Here is a 14812-nt window from a genome sequence, read left to right as displayed (position 1 = left end):
ATGCTTTTTCCATTCCCATATCACTGAGGCTCTAACATTTAATATCATAACCAGCTAAGCCATTAAGCCTGTCATCAGTCAGTCACACCTTTGCACGGACTAATTTGTGAAAGTGCTTGGCTCCAGACAGGTAGCTGGGGTCAGGGGGAGAGGGAATGAAGTTTTGTTGATGGGATACAAGATGGAAAGATCATTTTTGAGCATGGGTTATTGCATGGAAAGGGGTGCCTCAGGGTTAGGTATCTGAAGGATGGGGAAGGCGCCAGATGGGAGAAGCAGTCAGGAAGACGAGAAGACACAAAGGCAACGTTCACAGTTTCCATCAAATCACAGGGGGTTTGCAGCTCTCCTGGTAGCTAAGGATCAGGATGAACTGAATTCCGTGCAATTAGAATTAACATGGAAAAAGTAAAGCATGAGAATATATTCCATATGGCATTCAATGAGTTTCTCCAACATTGGAAAAAAACAACAAGCTCGATTTTATCATTATGAGCTCAATCCAAATTCCTTTCTTGTCATTTAGGTTAAAAAAAAAAATCCAAGAATCAGTTGGGAAGGTAAACTGCTAGAAAGGCCTCCATAAAGAAGGATAAACAAGAAAAATGATACATTTGGGGCTTTCTTTAATTTTGTCAACTTGCTATCACACTTCAGCTATGTGGACAAGGAGCCAAGACTCCCGAGCCAGTGGTTCAAAATGGCTCCCTCATGGTCAGTCTGGATCGCAGCTCCGGCACTCAGCTGCAGAGCACATCTGGTTCGGGGCCGAGAGTGCCGGCCAGCAGCACGGATCCCTCTGGGACTTCAGGTGCGCACCCCTCTCTTGGCCTCGTGCTAGGAGCTCGGAATTAAACTCATGTGAAAAAAGGACTTCAGAAATCTCCCATCTGATTAGGCCATAAATGCAGCAAGAAGTTATAGACTGAATGGGTGTGCCAGACTTCTGGAAGCCCTCCAAGCTGAAGACTGCACCCGAATGGGGTCTGCATGTGGAAAACGTGGCAGGACATGCACCGGTCTGAGATGAAAGAGCAGACTCTCAGCCTTCGCCACGGCAGCTCAGAGAGATAGGGGCTGGTTTTAGAGGCGGCAAGCTCAGAACAGCTCCTGACTGACCGTGAGGGAGCCAGCACCTCCAGGAGCAGTGGGGCATCAAAGGCCAACCACAGCCAGCTCAGTTGTCTCAAGGACACAAGCCACGCATCAGTAACGAGTGGCAGGTATCTAGAGATATTCTGGAGAATGTTGTCACTGAGAACTCAGGTCTGTCTCTTGAATCCAGGTTATTTATTTGGCCCAAGTCTGAAACAGACTGATGAATAGAAACAGAAATGGCAGCCCATCATCAGATGACCTTTGATGGGATGAGTCTATTCCTTCTTTTTTACAAATAAGGAAAACTGAGTCCCAGGGAAATTCACTTATCTTCCCAAAGTTATATCACTAGTGAACAGTAAGTACAGGACTAGGACCCAAGCTTCATGATTCTCTCTCCTGACCCAGTATTTTTTTCCCCATTCGATCAATGGATTTGGAACCAAGAGGAACATTGGAAGTCACTTAGTTCCACTCCTTCATGTTACAGATGAGAAAATTGAGGCCCGGAGAATTAAATTATCTGATCCAATGTCCCCCATGTAGCTAGTGGCAAGCCAGAATACAAACAGAAGTCACTGTTCTTTCCACTGAACCACCATGATGGTTTCCTCTACAATCACCTAAGACATACAAGAGGCAGCAAGACGGCTCAGTGGGTAAGAGTGTCAGATTTGGAGTCAGAGAGACCTTAGTTCAAATCCTTAACTTACGCACCCATAAAATGGGGATCATAATAGCACCTACCTCACAGGGTTTTTGGAAGAAGTGCTACACACGCCCCCCACACACGGCCCAAGCTAAAACCCACCCTAAGCTCTCTTGGCCACTGAGGCAACAGGTCTGTGTGGGTTTCTAGGCCTTATGACCAGACTCAGTCCAAACTCCTTTCTCCAAAGCAAAGGGCTATCCCTCTCTGCAGCTCCTGAAGACATTCTCAATGCCCTTCTACCCAAATCTGCCTCATGTTTCCTTCCCATGCTCCATCCACTCCCTCTGGCCCCCCTTTCAGATGCCAGAGTCCTTCTTTGCCTCGTATCTCTTGCCAAGCCCTCAAATGTTATGGATTAGCAAATATATTTACACAGACTACATGGAAGACAGCTCCAGGTCTCCAGGACGATGTAAGTGATGGAGGCAGGGTGGGGCTCTCCTTTCAGGCTGTCCCTGAGGAGTCAGGGTTTTGAACTTGGGGTCCAGAAAATCTAGACTATTTTTATAGCAGGCCAAGAGAAGGCTAGGGGAACCAAAGGCAGTTTTTGAAAAAACAAACAAAAACCCCTATGCTCCGTGAACAGCAACGTCTAAGAATGAGGGGTTCTGGTTCATTTCATCTCCTGGCTAACTAAGGGCTGAGCTCTCAGAAAACCCTGTTTCCACCCCGGAGCAGAATGTCTCTAAAGAGATTACTCCACTTTCCTGCCTGGGTGAGAAGGGGAGCCCGGTTTCGCATGAGGCTCTTCTGGCCCTCATGCCCCCCGCCAGGCTGTAAACTTCAAGCAGGAGCTCCAGGCCAACTCTCCAGCTGCCCCCAGGACACACCAACAGACCCCAGCGATGTGTGTATTTTCCCTACAACAGGTCCGTCTTTCTGCTAATAACAGAATACAGAACCTGGCCTGCCTGAGCAGGCTGGTTAGTTGGTGAATAATAACAGGTTTTACTGAAGCTCTCTAACCAACCTTTCTATCCTCTGACTTTATTTTAGGCTAGACAGTTCAGTGGTTAGAGCACTGGGCCTAGAGTCAGGAGGACCAGAGTTCAAATCCAGCTTCAGTCACTTACTAGCTGTGTGACCCTAAGCAAGTCACTTAACTGTTTGCCTCAGTTTCCTCATCTGTAAAGGAAATGGTGAACTACCTCAGCATCATTTCCAAGAAAACCCCAAATGGGGTCACTAAGAATCAGACACGACTGAAAACTACTAAACAATAACAAAATAAATTTGGAGACAATAGATTCTACCATTAAAGAGCTGAAGGAAGCATTTTCACACCTTTTTAAATTACCACAATCAAGACGATGAATTCATATCAACTTAAGAGTCGATGAAAATAGTGAGTCATAGTAACACCTCACGAATCCACCCTCAGAGCAATCACAACAGGGTTACCCAAGTCATTCAGAGGTGGCCTGCCTCGACAAACGGAGAAAGCTCACTCAGAGCCAGCCTACCGATTATTAATTTATACACTGTCTTAATGGGCTGGTGCTCTGATCGTAGCCAGGAGCACACTGAAAACAGCAAATCAGAAATGGCATAAGGGCCTCTGTCATCATTCAATTCAGTAACCATGGGTTAAGGTCCTATCACTGACATGCAAGGGGCTATGCTAGGGCTCACCCCAATCAATCAATCAGTCAGTCAACAAACATTAACTGCCTAGTATGTGCCAGGCACATAATGTGTCAAACACTGGTTACATGCAAAGAACCAAAAGGCAGCTCCTGCCCTCAAAGAGCTGCCAACCGTTTGACTCGTTTTATGCAACCAGTGCCTGACGCGTGGTAGGCAGTTAATGTTTATTGATTGATTGATTGCCCTAGGTCTGAAGACCCAGGTTCAGGGCTAAGACTCCTGGCCCTCTGATAATAACAACAGCTAGCATGTACATTTGTGTGCCAGGCACTGTGCTAAGAACTTTACAAATATCATCTCATTTGATCCTCACAACAGCCCTGTGCGATAGATGCTGTTGTCTCCACTTTGCAATTGAGGGAAACTGAGACAAGATAGGAAGCGATGGAAGCTCGAGGACGAGGCGGGCTTGGCCAGAGGTCAACAAGACAAGAGCCGGAGGCGGAGTCGGGCACAGGGTGGTGGAGGGGGCAGGGGCGCTGGCCAAGACCTCTTCCCTTCTCTGTTCAGGGACAGGAGAGGGCCCAGGGTCTAGGGAGAAGCTGAAGTTATAGGCAGGGGTGAAGGGTCCTCAGAAGCAACATTAAGAGGAAGGGAAACTGAGGCTGCTGGTGAGAAGCACCAGCCAGTCGACAGCAAGGTAGGGGAGGAGGAAAAGCCAGGAGCAAGCGCAGAAGGGAGCTCTAAAGCCCCACTGGCCTGAATCAGGGCAGGGCAGAAGCCAGCACATGCCCGTCACTCTGGAGGCCTCTCGGCATCATCACAAAGTAGAATCACTAAGTTGTGTCAGGGAGGCAGTGTGGACAGGGGGGAGGAGACAGGATTTGGCATGGAGGAGGCGGGTTCACACCCTGCTTGTGTCTTACTCTCCCTGTGACCTTGGACAATGGGCTTGATTTCTCTAAGCCTCAGGCACTCCTCTCATAAAAGGAGTAGATGGCTTCAGAGAGTAAATGGAGGATTCTGTGAGCCTCAGTCATTTCAGAAGGCAAGGGAACCCGAAAACACCTTGGGGCCACTTCTGTGTAATAGTGTTAAGATATAGATGGTTCGGGGTTCAAGGACAGGAACTCAGTCACCTTGAGAACTCATCGATGCTGACGCCTCATCCCTGGGAAAGGCGGAGGAGGGGGGCTCCCCAGGGCCCAGATTTTACTGGAGAATTTTGGAGGGGAGAACTGGCAAGACATGGGTGCCTGGGACTTTACAATAAGACATATGTGATTTTCCAGGGCAGACATCTGTTAGAAAAAAATATCCATGGCTTCTCTTGGGTTTGGGGGATGAATTCTTGGCATAGCACCTTGTATATCCTGCAAAACTCATCTGTTCAAACTGTTGCCTCATTTCCTCTAAATTACGTTTACCAGTCACTAGTTCATTGAACTTGAAATTCCTGCCAATCGGGGACCCAAGGGGACAGGCTCGGCACAAAGTTCCCCGGTCCAGTCAGACGGAGCCATGGGGCCCCTTGCATGCACCCCAGGCTGTCCCACCTTTGCTCACAAGATCTCCTCCACCTGAAATGCCCTTTTCTCACCCCAGCCTGGGTCTGCCTGCCCCTCTCCTCACTGCCAAGGTTGAGCTACCCCCTCCCAAATCTCCATGACACTCGGTAATTCTTTGGAAATTGGTTCTCAGGGTACAGAACCCAAGGCACAGACCTGTCCACAGTCACAGTGTTAAGAAGAGGCAGAACTTACCCATAAACCCCTGCTGCTTCTCTTGCTACCCTTCACCGAGGTCCTTCCCTTAGACTTCTCTGTTCACAAGGCTTGGCTCCCTGACCAGGCAGGACATTCTTGGACACCAGAGGACACACCTCTCACCTCCAACAGTGCTTGAGGCCACACAGGGCCAAGGTTGAGCCAGGTAGGCAGATGCAAAGGGCACAACATTCAGGATCTGACCACCAGGAACATTGGTCTCAAGATGACTTTCTAGAAAGGCACATTTTAATGCTGAGAAATGCTACTCTCATATCATCAGGGTAGTGAAGGCTCAAGCCTGGTCTGAGGGACAGTCATACCCACCACAGAAACACTCGAGCCTTGCCCAAGGAGCTCAACTTCTTTCCTTGCCCTGGTCTGGTCTGCATTCAGCAAATATCTGCTGATTGACCACAAGAATGAGCTGTGTGGCCTTGGGGAAATCCCTTCACTTTTCTGGGCCTTGGTTTCCTTATCTGTTAAATGAAAGGTTTAGGTTAGCTGATTTTAAATATTTTTAAATCTCTTTCTCTCTCTCTCTCTCTCTTCTCTCTCTCTCTCTCTCTCTCTCTCTCTCTCTCTCTTTCTCTCTCTCTCTCTCTCTCTCTCTCACACACACACACACACACACACACACACACATACATTCTAACACAAGGGTTTGGGGGAAGGCAGGTTGGGGGCTGGCAAGATGGGAAGAGGGAGAAGATTCTCTCTGGATCACTCAGACCCCACACAAAAAGGTGCGGGAAAATAGGTATTCATCTACTCTTCAAGTTTTCCTGGATTACTCAGCCTGCATTTCTCCTTTGTTCTCTTGAATTAAGTTTCTGTGTATAACATAAGCTTCCTCTACCTACCCACCAAACTGGATATGGCCAGTCCCATAGGAATGGACATTGTCCTTTATTTTTATCTCTGTATCCCCAGAACCTAGCGCACAGCCTTGCAAAAGCAATCTCACATACATGCATTAAATACCTACTATCTGTCCAGGTCTGGGGATCTGAATGTATGATCTCACCAAGGCGGGTAGCCCTCCAACAAGACAGCTTATCCATGGCAGCTAGATGGAGAAGTGGATAGAGCGCCTAGAGTCAGGAAGACTCATCTCCCTGAGTTCAAATCCAGCTTCAGACACTAACTGTATGACCCTGGGTAAGTCACTTAACTTTGATTTCCTCTGTTTCCTCATCTGTAAAATGAGCTGGAGAAGAAAATGGCCAACCACTCCAGTATCTTTGCCAAGAAAACCCCACACAAGGTCATAAAGAGTCAGACACAACACAAATGTGTCAAGGTCTGGTGATGTGGATCTGTGATCTCTCCAAAGTGGGTACTTCTTCTCACAAGACAGGTCATCCATGCCTGCCTGTTCTGGAGGAATCTTGTCCTCCCCGGGGTTAATTGAGGGTGGTCCGGCAACATCCTGGAGGTCTTCCTCACTTCCTGTTTATATCATGAGGAAGCCAATGGAGGTGGGGAGGCAAAAACAAAGTAAAAGGCCCTCAGGGAGCTTACACTCTGCTGAAGGATAAAATATGCCCTCAAATAAGTAACTAAAAGATCATTTGACAAGAGGCTTTTCACAGGAGTACCCAGTAACTACTTAATAAATGCTGAATTAGCCAGTGAACTAAAAAGTCTTCACTGAACAATATCACTGACCACCTCCCAAGACTCCCTTTCACGTTCCCCACCCATCCCCCAACCTCAGTTCCTTGTAGTGCCCGTCCCCATCTCACTCTTCTGCCTCTGTCTGTGCCTTCCCTCCAAGCATCTCAACTGTCTGGAATGACTATAATCTCAGATGCATGGAATGACCTTTTCCATTGACATCCAGCCCTGTTTTCTGAGCCCTACCCAGCTCAAATGCCCTCTCCTTCATGAAGCCTTCCTTGATCTCCAGTAAAATCCAATCTTTGGACCCTGGAGAGCACTATGCATTTCCCTTCTTGGGTTCAGTAGGATTTGGTATCACAGTGACATGCGACTCCCTCCTCACAGCTCAGCTCCATGATGGAAGGGACCCAGGCTCCCAGACAAGCTTGCCATAAACCCTTCAGCCTGCTGGAGAGGTCCTGGCCTCCACCTGCTCCACGGCTCTTGACTTCATCTTCTTTCCCTGCTTGTTCCAAAGGCCCTTTCTTCTCTATTGATTTCCATGCTCATTAAGAATTCCTAATGGACTGCAGCCTCAGCCGCCCCCCTGAGGCATCATGGCCAGCTCATTTAATGACAATGAACACTGCTGGTTTCCAAAAGAAAATTATTTTCTTCACTGTTTGTAATACTGGTAAGAGTTCATAATGAAGACTCTTCAAAAGTATGATACCTAAGGTTGTTTTAAGGACCTATTTTGTCTTTTACTGTTAGATTTGAAAGATACAACTTTAATTCTAAAAATTTATTACAAGGAAAAAAAACTTGGTATTAGAAATAAAAAGATTTTGACTAGGTTTTTGTTTTGCACTTTTAGAAAGAGATCTTTCAAAATTTGGACTGGTCAAATGTTGTTTTGCAATGTAGAATTATGGTATTTAATCAATGAGTTAAGCAATATCTTGTATACTGCACCAGAAAAATTAGCCTGGACACTAGATTCTGTTTTTCAAGATGGGAATTCTTTTTCGACTTTGAATTTAAAAAAAAAATCAGAAGCTATGATTTATTTAATCACCCCTAACACATCAGCTACAGAAATATGTCCATGGTTTCTCTCGGGTTTAGGGGATGAATTCTTGGCATAGCACCTTGCATATCCTGCAGAACTCATCTGCTCAAACTGTTGCCTCATTTCCTCCAAATAACGTTCACCAGTCACTAGTTCATTGAACTTAAAATTCGTACGTTAGACAGGATCCAAACTCAGATCCGCAGGGATAGTGTGAATGTGCACAACGTCTCCTTCTTGGCATGGTAGCATGTTGCAATGAGAATGCTCAACAGCCGGACCACTGGAGAAAAGCCAGCACGGGTTACTACTGGTCAGCAAGGCTCTCTACACCTCTCATGGTCAACTCTATCAGGAGGTAGCCATCCTAGGTGATGGAATAAGAGGGAAGGTTGGACTACAGTTCTCGCCCCCCAAGTCTCTCTCTCTCATTACTAGTCATAGCGATATCCTTTTAAGCCTGGGAGGATTTTTTACTTTTAAGAATCCCCCATTAAAATGCAAACACCCCCGGGGAGGGCCACACATTAAATCAGCATGGTATTGTGGGAAAAACAATGCATTTGAGCCCAAGAATCTAGTTTTTGAAGCCTGGCTCTGCTAATGATCAGACCTATGACCTTGCCCAAAGAACTTACTCTCTCTGGGACTCAGCTCCCTCATCTGCCAAAATGAAAGGGGTAGATGACGTTCTCTCAGGACCCTGCTCCAAATCCTACAGCCCTGTGATTCTATCGGCTACTACCTTTATCATGGATGGCTTGGCACCAAGAGTAAATGAAGGAACAGCTGATAGGTCAGGGTGCAGTGCTGGGGACAAACCATCCCCTTCATTGCTTTGCTGAAATCGGGCTCTGTTGCTTCTCAGCACAGGAAGGCGCTGACACCACGTTTGTCTACTGCCCCTGGAGTCTGCATTTATCTTTCCAGAGGCCATAAACACCTGGTTAACATTCACCCCAACCCCTGTCATCCAACCATACATAGAGACATGTAGCATTTAGTGAATGCTGATGGCGCAAGGCGCTGGAGGAGAGACTTGCTCTCATGGAACTTCCAGTCTAGAATAAGACAGAGCAGTATGGAGTGAGTGTTGCTTTAGTTGAACTACAAACATTTATTAAGTGGGGTTGATGCAGGTTTGGAATCAACAGGACGAGAAGAGTCAAATAACAGGAATTATGCAGATGACAGATGCCTGCTCTCCCACCTCAGCCTAGCTGTCAGTGGGAGGTCGTCAGTAGTGGGGATCCAATTCTTTATCTCTGACTTTCAAAGAGATTCTGCAGAGTAGTCATTCCCATCTCCCCTTAGATTTCTAAAGGTCCTCTTCTTAATCTTCTCCCCCCAATACACACTAAGTAGATGACATCACCTTCTACCTCGTAGAGAGCCTGAGATAACCCCAAATGAAGTCCATCTGACGCCTCCATCTTTATTTCAAAACCCCCCCACCAGTGCCTTTAATCTTAATTCAAAAGTTCCTTTCTTAAGAAAATGCTCAGTCCTCACCATCTTAAGCATAACTACCCTTGACCAGCCTAATCTTTCCAGACAATTTCTGTCTGTTTATTCCCAAAGCACTTACATCCAAGGTCTCCACTTTCTACCTATTCATAATATGGCTCCAACCTCTTTTCTCTCACTTTTTCCCCCATCTGTACTCCATGTTCTAGACAAATTAGAGTCCTTGCTTTTTCCAAATGTTCCCTACATTTCCTCACCTACACACATTTGTTCCCACTGTTCCTTTCACCTGAAATACTGTCCCCTCCATATCAGCTTATTAATCTCAAAATACAACCCATCAAATAGTCAGTATTAGAGAGAGTGGGGAATGATAGATATTTAGGGTTGTATTATTGGTGGAACTTCAAATTAATACAATCAGTTTAGAATTGTGCAAAGAAAGTGACTAAAATGTCTACACCCTTTGACCCAAAGATTCTACAGCTAGTCATTAACTAAGAGAAAACCATCATGTGCCACAAAATATCTATAGCAATCTTTTTGTATGGTAGTAAAGAATCAGAAATAAAGTAGATGCCCATTGATTGAGGAATGACTAAACAATTTGGATACATGAATGTAATGGAGTATCACTGGGCTATAAGAAATGGCAAACATGAGGAATGCAGAGAAGCCTGGAAAGACGAACATGAAATGATTCAGAGTAGAGTATGCAGACTGACTACAGCAGCATTAACAGAATGAACAACCACCGCAAAGGATCTAAAATAAATACTACAAATTCCTGAAGGATAAGGCTGGCCCCAAAGGAGAGATAAGAGGAGACATTTACCCCTGCTCCTTTGCAGAGATGAGTGGGTCACAGCTTGGGACACTGAATCAAATGGCAAATGTTTTGAAAAACATTCATTAGTTTGTTGATTTTTTTCTTCCTCTTTTTTTTTTTTTTAAATATTCTTTGTCATAAGGGGTGACTCTCTGGGAGAAGAAAAAGGAATGGATAGAGGGGAAAATCTGGGCTACATAAAAACAAAAGATGCTCATTTTAAAAATCTGTGTTTTTAAAAGAAATACTATCCATCAACCAAGACCCAGCCCAAATGCCACCTCCTCCAGGAAGTCTTCCCTGATCTCCCATCGAGCCTTCCCTCGTAAATACTTTGTTCTTCTCCTAAGGAGGATATTTATGAGATTCTCTCTTGTATTAAAGGTGTGTGTGTATGTGTCTTACCTGACCTAACAGGGGCTCACATTCCTACTGGGCACTATGCCTTATACAGTGCTGCCTTCACAACCACCCTCAGAGACAGCTGGTCCATGCCTCTCCCTCCATTTCACAGGCTTAAAGAGGTTAGGAGGTTCCCCAAGGCCTCGGAGATAGCCAGAGCTGGAGTCGGTTCCCAATCTCCCGGCCCCAGGTAGACAGCTCCTGCAAAGCTGCTGCACGGTTTAAGAGCTTACCTTCTTCCACAAGCTTATACTGCCCCTACTAGAAAGTGAGCTCCCTGAAGGCAGCAGCAGCCTTCCCCCTCACAAAGCCTTGCACCCACCGTGTCCATGCAAAAGAGTTCACTGATTTAGCCACTTACAAACTTCCTCCACTCCACATAACTCCAGTAAAACTATTCTCTCAAAGATTACAAATGCATTGCCTATTAAATCTAATGATCTTTTCCGGTCCCCAAATCCCTGATTACTTCCCTCTGAGATCAAACGCAAACTCCCGTTTGGGGCATTGCTTGCTTCCTTAAAGACCGCTGCACAAAATAGCACCCATTTCTTAGGAACGACCCATGGCTCTTGAACAAAGAGCCATGTGTCCACATGGACGGTGCTCCGCAGTGGCTAGAGCCCTGGCCTTGGAGTCAGGAAACGCCAGGCTCAAGCCTGTCGCTGACACTCATTGTACAACATCAAGCAAGTCGCTGAACTCTCAGAGCCAGCCTCAGCGTCTTCCTCCTTGAAATGAAGACAATGATACCTCTAGTACCTATCTCACAAGGTGGTTGTGAGGCTCAAGGGAGTTCAACTGTTTAAAGGAAACTTTACAGTACCCTACTGATGTCAGTTTTCGTTATCACTGTGGAAAACTGGAGGCCGAAGCAGATGATGCCAGCCAATGGGCTCCTTGGGCTGCATTGTTCTTTCTTTCTTTCTTTCTTTCTTTCTTTCTTTCTTTCTTTCTTTCTTTCTTTCTTTCTTTCTTTCTTTCTTTCTTTCTTTCTTTCAAAGCCCTGTTGCTCCAGTCCAGCTAACAGGCTTCTGCCTTCTGCTAACAAAGACAGCTTAAACACAGGCCGCGCCTCCCCAGTGATGGCCTGAAACATACGCCATCGTAGAATGATCAAGGTCCCCCCACACAGAAGAGCAAACATCCCTCCATGGGCCGTGGGAAGTTATTTCATTAAAATGAACATGTATTTCTAAAGGCAGGGGGCAACACCAGCCATAGGCCAGGTCAGGAACGTAGCCGGGGAAAACGTCTCAGAGAATAGCACAAACATAGATCAAATTCATTCTGTTGTTGAACTCCACCCACTTCCCAAGGCACAAGGCAGGGAGGGGGGCAAAGCGCCCCTCGGACCCTCAGAACAAAGGGAAAAGGATCTTTCAGTGTTCCAAGCTGAGAAGTTTCCTGGACCAATCTAAAGCCCTTTTAGTAAAGTGAAAGCCTGCCTCTGAATCTCACCGGCTATTTATTATTCTCTGGAGCTTAACGAGGAGGGTCTGTGATTTGCTTTAAGCTTAAGAAGAGGCTTACCCACCTATGAGAAAGGGCACAGCCGCTTCCACAACCCCTAAAATTTCTCTCAGAGCATTACAAAAGGAAGCCTCATTCAGAGGGGTCTCTCTCAGACCCTGCCCAGTGAACTACAGCAGCCTTTGGAGTCTGCCCACTCAGGACTTACCTCAACCAGGTGCCGTCTAACCACTAAATGTTCAGTAACACCCACTTTCCAAATGCCAGGTGGTGCCTCTGACCCATCCTGGTGAGAGCCAACCATCCCAAAGGCCTGGATCACAGCGTGGCCGTATGCCATAGTGATCAGAGAAGTGGATGGAACCCCTGGGTTCAAATAACACCTCTGACACTTATTAACTGTGTGACCACCAAGAAGTCACGTCATTTTTCTGAGCATCACTTTCCTCATCTACAAAACGGGAGGCAGTGTGTCACAATGGAAAGGAGACCAGTCCTGGAGTCAGGAAGGCTGACCATTCTGGCTGTATGACCCTGGGTGAGTCCCTGAAGGTGTCAGGGCCACCCTCTAAGACCCCAAGGAGTTGTTATCTGAAGAGGACGTGGTTCTATCAGGAATTATCTGGTTGGGTCCACCCACATCACCCCCCAACACTGGGGATAAGAATACATTTGTTAGCTGCCTCCCAGTGGGGTTGGGTTGCTCAGGGGAGATCGTACAAAGAGCCTCATAAACCTTGGAAGGAGCCATACCACCCTCTAGCCCAGGACTAAAAGGGTCTACAGACAGAGAGATCGGGGGTCTGTGAACTTGGACTGGGAGAAATGACAGCTTGACTTTCAATGAAGCTTAACTAAAATGTAGCATTTCCTTCCTTTCTGAATGCAGGCGACCACCATGATTCCGAGGAGGGCCACCTCGACTTCACCAGACTTGGCCAAAGGGGTAGTGGCCTTGAAGGAGTTAAAAAACCTTTCCTCCAACTCAATTAAGGGGCACACGGGGCTTGGACTTGGGCCAGGTGCCCCAGCACACCCGCCTGCTCTGCGTATACCCAAGGCCCGCCCTCCGCTCCTTTACCCAGCAGCTCACATGTGAGAGGCAGCTGCCTATGGAGAGGTTTTTCTCTGGGCAACGCCACCGCTACCTAGGACATAATTAGTGCCCCTGGTTTCATTGACGTCACCTTGTAATTCTGAAAGGCTGAGGCAGAATCACGCGTTTGCCTGGTTTTTTCCAGATAGAACAAATATAGATGTGTATTAGAAGTGTATCTCCAATTAAATTCTCTTAAATGAATACGCATTCAAGCACACTGTATGCTTCACAATTTACGCAAACAAGTGAAAAGACGTCAACCATTTAAATTGCAAGATATATTTGAGAGCACACAGACGCAGAGCGCCACGCGTGAAAGGCTTTTAACCTCATCATCAGCCATCCTACCTTACCTTCAATGTCTCCACCAGACAGAGTAATAAATGCATAAGGCTGAAATGCTATGATTGATGTGGCTTCATTTTCAGGTACCTATCTGGAGGCCACCAACACCCCCTGACCCTTTGTGAGGCAGGAGAGATAGAATGAGATTTTAATTTTCCTCAACTCAGATAAACAAACCTAAAAGAAGGAGATGGCTGTATACGCAATTGTTCCCTACAGTGAGAAAAACCAGCTCCACGTAGAGAACCCAGCCTTCAAAGAAATTAACTGATAGTTCTGTAGAGACCTTTGCTGTGGAAAAGAGCTCATAGGTGCTCTCTTCCAAGCATTTGAAATTCAAATACTCTTCCCACCCACATTCACAATATTAATTAATGCCTTTCTCTCTGTTTGACAGATTCATGGGGGGAAAAAACCGCTAGGCAAACCAAGTATACCAATTCCACATCTCATCAACCCATCAGAAAATAACATCATCTTAAAAGCACTTACTGGGGTGGGAAAAGGGGGTTCCACCCATCCTACCTCTTATTTTCTTGGATGAAAAAGTGCCTTTTTCCAAGCAAGTTCACCTTATAATGATGGAAACAGTAGGGCAGAAATGGAACAGAGACATATTAATGTAGCAGAGACCAAGTCTTTCTATATGTTTAGGGCCGACGCTGGGTCAAGTTCACAGCATGACTTTTAGGGTCTTTATTTTTAATTTAGTACTCATAAAGACCAATTTTAAAACTTCTAAAACTTCTGCAGGTTGATTTCATTAAAGGTACCCAATGTTAATGATACATTATGGGAAAATAGATTCTTCTTCAGAGAAGAGCACAAGAATTTTTTCCACCACTAATCATTCTCAACCACAAGAGTAGGGCTTTTTCCAATTCCAATAACTTATCCAGTGGATTTTTTCCTGGACAAGGTCAATTTTTCAGACCCCACCATGGCTGGTCCTTGCCTATCGGATGAAATCCAAGCTTTGCAACCTGGGATTCAAGGCTTCCCAGAATCTGGCCCCCTTTTGCTTCTCCAGCCATCCCTCCCTCACCAAAGCCCCCTTTCCACATCAGACCTGTCTCCTCAGCTTCCTGTACACATTACCTGCCTGGACTGCCTCCGCTCACTGTGGGCCTGTCCCAATCCTAGCCAGCCGTCCCATCCCACCTCAGCAGCCATCTCAGCCAGGAAGCCTACCTCAGCAACCCCATCCTACAATAACACAGTCTCCTTCCTGACTTCCTCTGGTCCCTATTTTCTATACATTGTAACTGGGCAATAGGGTCTTTTATTGTCCTCTGAGCATTGCTTTGTTCTCTCCCATAAGAGTTAGGCAGGCCTTGGGAGACAAGAACCATGTCTT

The sequence above is a fragment of the Vombatus ursinus genome, unplaced genomic scaffold (assembly GCF_900497805.2).
Source record: "Vombatus ursinus unplaced genomic scaffold, bare-nosed wombat genome assembly UNPS02014799.1, whole genome shotgun sequence".
NCBI classification, from domain to species: domain Eukaryota; kingdom Metazoa; phylum Chordata; class Mammalia; order Diprotodontia; family Vombatidae; genus Vombatus; species Vombatus ursinus.
Note: the sequence above shows the minus strand (reverse complement) of the source record.